The sequence below is a fragment of the Salvia hispanica genome, chromosome 2, assembly GCF_023119035.1.
Source record: "Salvia hispanica cultivar TCC Black 2014 chromosome 2, UniMelb_Shisp_WGS_1.0, whole genome shotgun sequence".
In the NCBI taxonomy this organism is placed as follows: Eukaryota; Viridiplantae; Streptophyta; class Magnoliopsida; order Lamiales; family Lamiaceae; genus Salvia; species Salvia hispanica.
The window spans coordinates 18,271,026-18,281,740 of NC_062966.1; the positions used below are offsets into that span (position 1 = coordinate 18,271,026).

Genomic DNA, 10,715 nt, shown 5'->3' on the forward strand with positions numbered 1-10,715 from the left:
GATTTGGGCTACCTAAATTTGTGTAAACACTACAAAGTGCTACTCAAATAAAATATAAAATAAAAATTAAAAAATAAAAAATAAAATTTGTATTCGTACATGTCACACTATTTTGACATGTAAATTGTAAGGTCCAATGCTGTATAAAATTTTCTGTCGAAAAAGAAATACACAATTATTCATTAAACTTGAAATTTTTTGTTTTTCAGAAAAGCTTTTGTTTTGTGTCCATGGTTGGGAACAATATTGAAAATGAATTTTAAAATATAGGTGGTGTATTTAGAAATACAAATTATCATTCTTAATCGACTAAAAACGTCCTTAGACTTATTTTTTGTGAAATTAAGAGTGTAATGGTCTGAAACAACTAAAAGTGATGATCAAATAACAGGCAACCCGAAAATAAATTACAAATTTTCAAAATGAAAATTGTTTTTAATTAATTTATAAAATTTTACATATTATAATTAACTTTTAGTTATATTATTATATTTCTCTTGTATACTGTATAAACACTATTATTGTTGTATAAAAACAGGGCACTATAATAAAGAAAACATATATATGCATAATAAGTGTGGAACTGTGGATGGTATGAAGTGGTTGACAATTTATGTAATTAATCAGTCATATGCAAGAATAAATGGGTGGATATAGTCCTGATAATCATTAGTGTTAGTACCAGTTTACGGTAAATTATTTACTATTAATCAGCAGGCACAATGATTTCTTGCCAGAAATATCCACCATATATTTGGCATTACATATTAATGACCCCTAAAACATTATCTCCAAAAGCTTCGACAGCATTATTCTTTTCAGCTAACCATTGATGAATGATGATGATATTTTTACAAATGGAAAACCGAGCTAAATCTGCAAAAATTTATTGAAGCGTTCTTTCTTCATTTTTATTTGCGAGTTGAATTTATTGAAATAATCGCAGCTGAATTAATTCTCCACAGCTAGTTCCTTATAGTGCAATTTAGTGATGGATGAAAGCAAACGCAATTTAATTGATCTACGAAGAACTCCACCAATAGATCTCATTTGATATCAAACAGTAGCAAGAAAAAAGTATGATCTGCCATTTATTCAACAGGAGGAATATCTCAAACAACAGAAGACGAATATACATATTTCATCAAACCCTAATTAACTAGGATATTCCAACAGTTCGAATAGATTGATGGATGGATAGATAGTTTTCAGAAGATTTTGTCTCAAGTCTCAACAAGGATCAACTGGATTTCACCGTTTCGATTGTTGAAACAGAAAATATTTCTGATTTCAAAAAACTAGCTATCATGGAACTAATATAGAGAAATAGAGGTATCGATCTAGAGAGAGAATAAGAAAATCTTCATATATAGTAAACCAACCAAATTTATATAGACCTACAACTAATTACAAAGTAAACGCAGACACGCTAGAAATTACGATTTCGAACTAAATAGGTAGATTTGCTTTGCTGAAAACAAATAATCGGACCGTGAAGCTTCAATTCCCCAGAGAGTAATTAAGTTGAAGAAACAAAACCTTTATCTCATGTATTTCCAAGTAGAAACTAGGGTTTCTTCTTTTTCTTCTTCTTCTCGATTGAAAGAAAGCCATCAGAAGCTATGCAAGTTTAATAAAATTCTTCATTTTCCAATGTGTACCGGTTATGCTCCATTTAAGGGGCTTGATGTTTGCGGTTGAGGAAGAAGAACAGATGGGTGGTTCAATGGAAATAACAAGGCAAAAAGGGGTCATCTTTAGATGATGGAAGTGAGGTACTAATGATGAAATTATGCTGAGATTGGAAGACACCATTATTAGTGCTGTTTCTCCCTTATATATACGGGTGTGTTTTATCTTTTCATAAAATACTCCTCCCATAAAAATAAATACTTTTGAAACACAAAGATTTTTAAAACTAAGAAATTGGTGAGTAGGAAAAAACTAGAAAGAAAAAATAAGTGAAATATTGTTAATGGAGAATGTGATATACTAATTCATTAGAAAGAAAGAAAAAAAGGTACTACTAAAAATAGAAATGAACTATGTTTACAGGACGAACAAAAATGAAAATATAACATATACTCTCTATGTGAGTCATTAATTATCACGTCTGCAGGGCCAAAGTACAGTTGATTCCGGAGGGACAGATTTGTATGATCGGCCAAGGATCAAATCCCACTACTGTCGTGTAGTTGCAACACCTCTCAGGAACAAGTGTGAGGCATTGGGAGGTGGGCTTCTGGCAGACAGTGGGTTAAGCCCTCCCTCTTTGCGGGTCACTGTGTATCCTGATTTAACACCCCTCACAATATTGTCGGACCGGGATGTGTGCGGCTCTTAAGATTGGGATTTCAACATTTTTGTATGAGTTATTAATTATCACAGATTGACCTGACTCCAAATTCATGAAATTGAGTATAAAGGGAAATGATAGTAAAAATTAGTGAAATTTTTATATATTAATTTTATAATAAAATGTGATTAAAATAAGTTAATAGAATGAAAAGTCATTTATCAAATATAATATTATAAAAGTAATTGTAGTAAAAAGTTAAAATATGATAAAAGTATTGACAGAGTCCTATCCAAAAAAAAGGAAACGTACAGTACAAATTAAACAAATAAAACATTGAAAGAGTAAGAGCAACGGAAATTTGGGAGCAATTAATGGGTAAAATAATGGGGTTTATCAAGATTACAGGCAAATTTTATTTTGACTTTGTAGACAGTACAATTAAATATTCATAATTATCCTCTTTTTCTACCTTTTTGTTTGACTCTAAAAGTTACTTCACTTGAAATTGTTTGCCATCAGTCCATCACCACATCCGCTTTTATTCTCCTCCTAGTTTTAACAAGCCCCATTTACAGTCCTAAGGCCATTCGCAACGCTGTCTCTTAACCGTCTCATCTCTTAACTATTTATGAGCCCTACTAGGCCTGTCAAAATGGATATCGGGTATTGAATACCCGATATCCAAACCCGAAAAAGTCGGATAATTGGATACGCGAAATCCGATTTTTCGGGTATCGGATCGGGATCGGGTAGTGAGAATTTTGGATTATCGGGTATCGGGTTACCCGATATCCGATCGGGTATACCCGAATTATCCGATTTATCCGATTTATTTTCTAAAATTAATAAATTATATTTTTATTATAATTAAATGTAATTTAATTTCTTAACTATAATTTAATTAATACTTAATAGTTAGCATATAAGATATGTAATTTAATTTTTTAATTACATTTTAATTTCATTGACTTGTGATATTTATAATTTTGAATTTTTTGATGATATTATTGTTAGATCTTGATTCTTATGAATTATTGAATTGTGATATTTATAAAGGATGAATGTTTGAACTTATGAATTTTGATGGTTATTGACTTATTGTGGATGAATGAAAGATGTTAATATGTATAACTTATGAATTTTGTAATTTTCAAAGTTTGTAATTATTTTTCTTTTAAATTCAAAATACTACAAGAATTTTGTATTCCTAAAAGTTTGTAGGCTTAAATTCGAGCTACTATAAGAATTTCGTATTTCTAAAAGTTTGTAGTTATTTTTACTTGAATATTAGTACTTCAACTTTGTATTAAATTTGAATTAAATAATAGAGTATTAAATAAATCTAAAAGTTTGTAGTTAATTTTCAAAAAAAAAAATCAAAATCACAATTGGGACTGGATACCCGATTTTTCGGGACTGGATACCCGAGTCGGGTATCCGGGTACCCGAAATCAAATTCGGGTCGGGTATCGGGTATTGGATTTTGAGAATTTCGGGATCGGGTGCCCGAAAAATTCGGATCGGGTATCCGCGGGTACCCAATTTGACAGACCTAAGCCCTACTGTACTTTTCAGCTCATCTCTTAACTAAGACACAATACCTGCATCCCTCCATCTCTTAACCATCTCTTATCCATCTCTTAACTATTCATTCAATTTCATTTTTTAATTTTTATTTCCAACAAATTCAATTAATAAAAACACACTTAATTAAATAAAATAAAATCACAATTTAAAGGCCTAAAAAATTATAAAATACATAATTATAAAATACATAATTAAAAAATAATATAATTAAATAAAATAAAAATTACAATTTAAAGGCCTAAAAAATTTAAAAATGCATGATTAAAAAATACATAATTAAAAATACATAATTAAATATTAAAATTTACAAATTTTTTTTTTCGAATTTCAATTTTTTTTTAAAAAAAATAAATTTATGACGTCATAATTCCGACGCCCACTCGCGGGCCGGCGAGTGGGCGTCACGCCATCGCTTAGCGCGCGCCACGTGGCCGCGCGCGTCGTCTCGCCAGCTCGAGGCCGGCTTCTTCCGAACGCGTCGGGCATCGAGACATCTCGTCTCGTCGAGACGAGACGGGAGCCGCAACGCTGTCTCGATGCCGTCTCGTCTCGTCGAGACGAGACCGAGACCGCAACGAGGCAGCGTTGCGGATGCTCTAACCCCTACCTACCAAACATTCGGATTTTGTAAGGGACACGGCTTGTTTTACACTCCTATATTTTCACGTCTTTAACCATAAAGTCTCCAGAATTAACATCAAGTTTCCAACCTAGAAGGCTAGAATATGTGACATGCAGTTTCATTGAATAAAATTAGGATTCATTGTTATTTAGATATTTCGTGATGACACCCATTATAGAACCATCTGTTCCATTTTTTGGGAGGCAAAACCGGACCCGGACCCGGACCGTGAAGAGTCCAAATAGTTTACGGAACCAAAACAGGACCGTGAAGCATCCAAGCGATTTTGAATCATTGATTTTTCGGTTCAAGAAACTCGGACCAAAAGACTTATTGTCAATACCAATTTGGGATATTTTGAACTTTATGATTACATTTTCTAATTTAAAATATGTTGATAACAATTAACAGATCAACAACGACCAAAATATGTACGCATGTATAATACTTTAAAATAGTATTTTCTAATTTAAAATATGTAGAGGTTATAATAAGAGCAGGTTGATTACATGTTAGCAATCACAGAGTGGATGCATGATTTGTAAACTAAGGCTATACAGAGACAACAGAAGCATTACCATCTAAACATGTACTCTAACTTCCTACACCATAAATGTTGTCGTTTTTAGTACTAATCCCTTCTTGAACTGCACCAGTATTCCAAACTCAAAAAACCTGCAGTATTCAATATGCAAAAACAGTGTCATTCTGCCTGGGCGGTCTATCAGGAACTGAACCGGGTTTGAACTTGGAAGCCTCGTGTCTCGCAAGCTCTGGAGGGATACAACTGTTGTTTTGGATCAGCATTTGCTTCAGATCATAAAAGACATCTGTGTCGTGCATAGTCAAAGTGTACGCTTCGATATTCCCAGGCATGTCATAGTTTATAACATGTGCAACATCGGGTATATCTATACCACGCCCAGCAACATCAGTTGCTACAAGAACATTATACCTCTTCGTCCTAAAACCCTCGAGGCTTATTTCTCTCTGGTCTTGAGACTTCCCACCGTGCAATGTGGTGACCCTGTACCCATATTTATCCAGATTTTTAGCAACGTTATCAGCAACCTTCTTCGTGTTAACAAACACAATAACAGACCTATCACCTAGCTCATCAAGCAACCTTCTCAGCCTATCCATCTTATCATTCTCCTTTGTCATCATAACACGCTGTGTGATAAGGTCGGTTGCCTTTCCTGCAGTGCCAATATTGACAACAACTGGATTTCTCAGGTACTTCCTCGCGAGCCGCTGTAAATCTTTTCATCGTTGAGCTCTTCATCCTCATTCTCCGGTTTCATGTTGCTTGAAGGCATTGCATCCAGTACGCCAACAACCTGCGGTTCGAAACCCATGTCAATCATCCTATCAGCTTCATCAAGGACCATAGTTACACTGGTTCAGCACTGCATATCGCCTCTCCAAACAATCAAGAAGACGTCCAGGCGTAGCAATAACCTCACATCCCTGCCTAATCTTAAACCCCTGTTCTTCTATGGACTGACCACCAACAATAGAAACAACCTTAATCCCCGAGTAATGGGCAAATTTCAGAGTCTCATCCTCAATCTGCTGCGCAAGCTCTCTAGTAGGCGCCATCACAACAGCACACGGCCCCTCCGCCTCATTATCCTCACCTATTGGGGGAAGCCTACTTATGTAATTCAGCATGGGAAGAACAAAAGCAGCAGTTTTACCCGAACCAGTTTCAGCAACTCCAATAACGTCTCGCTGCTGCAGGCCCAGCGGAATTGCAGCCATTTGAATGGGTGAGGGGGTTTTGTATCCAGCCCTCTCAACTTCCCTCAGCAACTCTTTACCCAGCTTGCTCTCCTCCCAGTTTCTCATAGGGCGAGGAATCCTAGATCCCTTGTAAGAAATGTTGAAATCTTCCCTAAAAATCCGCCAATCTCTGTCAGTCATTTCGTCGAGCATCTTGTCTGACCAATGACGGTCCACTCTCATATCAAACGTATCATAAATATCTGGCGCCAGATGCGCAGCAGTGCGTAGCTTCTTCTGGTCCCGCCGGTCTATCCCAGCTCGTGAGGGTTCTGGTAGAGCGAATTCACATCCCGCGAAGTATCCTCGGAGTTGTCCAAATCGAAAGAGAATCGGAACTTGTGGGTAGGCTTAATCACCCTCTTTTTAAGTTTGTTAGACCCTAAATACTGCTCTCTGATTACAGAAAGCTCAATCTCCCGCTCTCTCTCGGCCAATTTCTCGTCCTCGCGTTTCCTCTTGCAATTCCTCCGCTCAGAATCCTGTTCTCTCTCCCTCTCATAATCGCCAACGAAAGAGGTAGGCGGCGCGTTTCTGCTGAGCCACTTGTGCGAGAATTTGGTGATCGACTGGCTTTTCTTGGCATCCAGTTTGTCATGGTTGGCTCTCCTCATTCTCAAATCTAGCTTCTTCCAACTCCTTCTCGCTCAAGATTAGGCGTTTTATTCTTTTTCAGATCTCCTCGCCATATACTTACACTTTATTTTTTAATATGGATATTTCTCCAAAAATAATACTCCAAATATAGATTTAAATATGGAAATTCTCTAAAATATTTTGGACCTTCCTTCTAATGCCACTAATTTATGCGTACAATTGAATTTTATGGCATACTTTATTTATTTTTTAGTAAATATGAATTCTTTTGGTTTTGATTTAATGTAAATAAATGGAGATGATCTTAATAGTGTAATTGTGTACATAACCGTTGACGCTTTCTCTTTGTTAAGTTGGACCACGTTATCATTTTTTCAGAGTTAAGATTTTGAGAGAAATAAAAATACATATCTTTTGACACATTTTCTTTATCAAGTTATTTAAGAACAATGTAAGTGTAGCACCCTAACCCAATTAATTTAATAATTAAATAAGTAATGCCATATTTCGGTACAGGTCTCAAAATTTTAAAAAAGAAAAAGAAAAAAAAAATATCCGTAATCCTCTTTTCATATACATGCATATCAAGATGTATCATTTTACTTAAACCCGAAAAGAAAAACATTATATAACATGTAGTCTTAAATCATCAATCTGTTTCCAAAATCATGATATACATTTTTTTTTAACATACACACAACCTGTACTATTTGCAAAATATACAAGTTTAGCAAAAGATTAGGAAGTCATGTTAACGTCTACAGTTCATTACACTTCCAAAATGTGCCACATTTAGCAAACCCCAAAAGGATTACCCAAAATGCAAAAGTTTGGCTAGTAACCCGGCTTGTGCAGCTATAAAACAAAGGAGCTAGTCTGGTTCACCTAATTTGCAAGATGAAACGAAAGGGATGAGCTTCCACAACTGCAGTTGTAGAGTCTGATTTCCAAAATTAAGTAGATGTTATGAAACCTATACATTCACTATTTTTAAACAAGAAGTCATTCCAAAGCTAATATCATCACATCCATATACGTTTCTTGATATTGGAAGTAAACAACTAAATCATCAAATTTAGATCCTCATCTTTCATATTTCGTTGAATCATCTTTCATATTTCGTTGAATTTATTAGATCCACAAGTTAATGATAACCAACCACTCAGCTTAATAAATCAAGCACTAAATATTTTACAAATATTATACAACCTCAAATGCTTAATGTGAGACCAGGATACATGAGTCGGCGGATAATTAGACCACCCATGAGGGTGCATATATTAGATCAGTTACAAATAACAGATAACAGACGATCATCATATCAAAACACCCACTTAGGATGCAGACAGATCAAACCACCCATTTTAGGGTGCAGACAGACCAGAGCAGACAGATCAAACCACTCATTTTAGGGTGCAGACAGATCAAAGCAGACAGATCAAACCACCCATTTTAGGGTGCAGACAGAACAAACAGATAATCAGATATCCGACGATCCTTCCATATCATACATATACGAGTTAACTCCTTCAATATCATCACATCTCATGTCATACACACATATACAATTCACATATTGAATCACCAAAATATTCCTTACCCAATCACATAAACTTAATCCAGTTATATAAAAAAAATTACTATATAATACACTACCTCGAAATCCAAATTGCTTTCCTGGATCACTTTGTTCTTCCACCTTCTCTTTGCTCGTGTCGATATCACCTTGCAATATGTAATCTTTATCAATGCCAACGCTAAAATAATGTAAGCATAAAAGAAATTCTCTTATAGTCACTTTTAGCTGCTAATGCATATAGCTATGAAAATAATTTTATCCTTGTTCAAAATAACCACAGTAGCTTAACATAAAGAAAAACTCCCTTTTATCCATCAACATTGTCCCAACATTAAGAATGAAATCCCAAATATGCAATACCATCTTATTGTGAATATCTTCCAACAAGAATACATAAAAAATCGTCTTCTCTCACAATTAACTATAGGCTGTCCCAAAAATGTGTTCTACTAAGAATACATATTTCTCAAAGTTTGGATTTAAGTCTTATAAGAAAAGTAATTTCTCAAGGCAAAACAAATTTAGCAGATCAAAATTCCAATATTAATGAGGATTTCATATTGTCCCTTCATTCAAACACAAATACCATGCTTAACAATGATATTCTATTCGCTCCTCAAAAAGAACTTAGTAAAAACTATTAAACAATCAGAGAATTAAATTTGAACCTAAAATTACTTAAAATCAAATTGGGGAGAACCAACTTATGAATTCTAGCTTTAAAATGAAGTAGAAATTGAACAAATTTGAAATGTGAGGGACTTGCTTACACAAAGGAAAGACAAGTCTACTCTAACATTGTCGGAATCCGGCGACGGAAGCTTCCGGAAAGCCGACAGCGACGGCAATGCAGAGAAGAGATGGTGTTGTGTGTGGGTGAGTAGAGAGATGTTAAGACAAAGAGGGAGATGAGGGGAGTTTGCTCAATTTCACTTGAGGAGCAGCCGTCGATCCTTCTGTAACAGTGGGAGTGAAGAAAATGTAGAATGGGATGGGAGAGACGATTCACCTCAATTCTAGAAGGGAGTAGAGATAAAAATCTTTCACCTCTCCAAATTCTTCTTTTTTTATATATATATATAAAATTTTATTTATTCTTTCTCTATTTCTAATAAAGCATCCCTCACCAAAAATTTCACCTACAAATAAAAACTATCTCCACACTTCTGGTATTTAGTACTCAATATAATTTTATGCTAAACAACACAGTAACCTTTTTGTTTTTTTCTAATTTAAACACATAATTTAATTTATTTAGACATTCAAAGCATTGAAACTATCATTATTAATTTATTTATTATTATGTTAAACTCGGGTCGTTATGACTTACAATTTATGGGAATTCATAATTATTTAGGTACCAAAACTAATAGTACTATGCTTTATTTTTTATTAAAAATATGTGTTTATGTAGGAGTATATTTTATCCTTATAATAATATTTCAAATATTTATGTCTTACAATTTACTTATAAAATTATTTTTGATTTCAATTTCTTATGTAATCAACCTTATATAAATATAAATGTTATTTTAATTTGTTATATAGGATATATTTAAAATATTATGAAAAATAATAGAAAGTCATAATTCAAGAGTTACAAGTAGTGAAAATTTGAAAATTTTAGTTTGTAAAGATGAAGTCAATGGCAGTGGTAATTTTCCACTGTTAACGTTGTTTACAAAGAAGTGTTTCAAAAGTTAAAGTTAGGAACTTTTTGTTCGTTGTTTTACACTTATTATTATACTCTATTTAACGACAAATCATATTACTATTATTTTTTAAAAGAGTAAAGATAAATTTACAAAAATTATATATACAAAATAACCTTCAAATTTAAATAGGACAAGACTAATTTAATTTAATTTTGGAAGCATCATTAATTACATATATCTGTGACTAATTTAACCATATTTGTAACTGTAGGAGATTACAAAAATTTTCTTATTAATTTATAGTATTGTTTAAAAAATACTACTATGTAATTGAATTTATTATTAAAAATATTCACTTTTATTAAAATATTTATAATAAAATTTTAGATAGAATGATCATTCATATTTTAATGAAGAGTGAACTACACAAATGGTCCATGAACTATGGGTTTATCTCGCCCATAGTCCCTGGACTTTAAAAATATCGCCAGTAGTCCCTGGACTAAGGGTTTATCTCGAAATTGGTCCTTTTGGCTTTTTTTGGTACGAAAATACCCTTTGATATTATTTTGGGGGGTTTGGGCAATTTAG

General features: G+C 33.6%; 1 pseudogene; it reads right to left on the reverse strand.

The window, feature by feature from the left end:
- Positions 1 to 4,924: 4,924 nt before the first annotated feature.
- On the reverse strand, positions 4,925 to 6,951 carry LOC125204662 (annotated as a pseudogene).
- Between the last annotated feature and the right edge of the window lie 3,764 nt (positions 6,952 to 10,715).